The sequence below is a fragment of the Myotis davidii genome, unplaced genomic scaffold (assembly GCF_000327345.1).
Source record: "Myotis davidii unplaced genomic scaffold, ASM32734v1 scaffold404, whole genome shotgun sequence".
Taxonomy (NCBI): Eukaryota; Metazoa; Chordata; class Mammalia; order Chiroptera; family Vespertilionidae; genus Myotis; species Myotis davidii.
The window spans coordinates 8692-9967 of NW_006295824.1; positions in this window are offsets into that span (position 1 = coordinate 8692).

Below are 1276 nucleotides of genomic sequence, written 5' to 3' on the forward strand. Positions count from 1 at the left end.
TCTCTCATCGATGTTTCTGACTCTCTATCTCTCTCCCTTCCTCTCTGTAGAAAATCAATAAAATATATTAAAAAAAAAAGAAATAATGAGAATTGAAATAGGATACCTGAAACCATAGCCTGAAGGTTGAAGTTAAACATACATTTATTTCAAACACCTTTATACTTCAATACCTTGTCATTTTTCATCCAGAATCTTCATTAATGCACCAAGCATGGGGCTGAAATTCTATGTTGTTTTTGTTTTCACAAGTTGTTACTGCTGACTTTCAATCATGAGAGCTTAAATGGTTAAACCAAGAATTCCTCATTGACCTTGTTTAATACAGATTTGATATTTGCCTTAAATTTTGCTGTCAGGTTACAGATAGGATTGAAGAACTTGTTTTGAGCTAAAGTTTATCCTCATCATTATGGTGACAAGAGCACCAGGTTTACTTGGGTACTTTCTGAGTCCTAAAGTGTAGGCACTGTATTTCACAAAATGCCAAGTACATAAAAATAACTCAAGATGACTAGATGAAACCTTAGACTATAAACATCTCTAAATTGTGAGTAAAATCCCAATATCCTAATTTGGTCTCTATGACTCTATTTATACATGTTTGCTCTATACTTGCTATAGAGTGCTGAGTAATGTTGTGATGGAACGGGATTGTTAATGAGTACTATTGCACTATTGAGAATTAAATTAGCCCATATAAATCCTTGACATAATTTATTTCCTGGACACCAATTTGGGATCAGGCAATAAGAGAAAAATAGATGCCAAAAAATGTTGAGCTAGAATTTGAAAATACTTGTCCTCATTACGTTATTGTATTTGATAACTCTAGTGGCAGAAGCCCCCGAAAGAATATGACATTCTTAGTGTAATAATGCCAGTAACAGAAAAGTAGCTTCAAGTTACACTGTCAGAGTTTTATGTACCCTGTATAAATACTTACATGTTCTTCCTATCTAAGTGTTTTCAAATTCATTGATATATGTGTCCTAATCACCACATTTCCCTCAGTCTCAGTCATGGCCTAAATCAATGTTTTATCAACTGTAACAACCTATTAAAAACACATTATAGTAGATCTCAATGAAATAAAATAGAATGGGATATATTTTTTTCTTTTTTCATTTAAAATTAAATCTTTATTGTTCAGATTATTACAGTTGTTCCTCTTTTTTCCTCCTATAGCTCCTATAGCTCCCCTCCACCCAGTTCACACCCCACCCTCTGCCCTCTGGGTCCAAATGTCCTCATCTATAGGAGTATGATTTTTGTC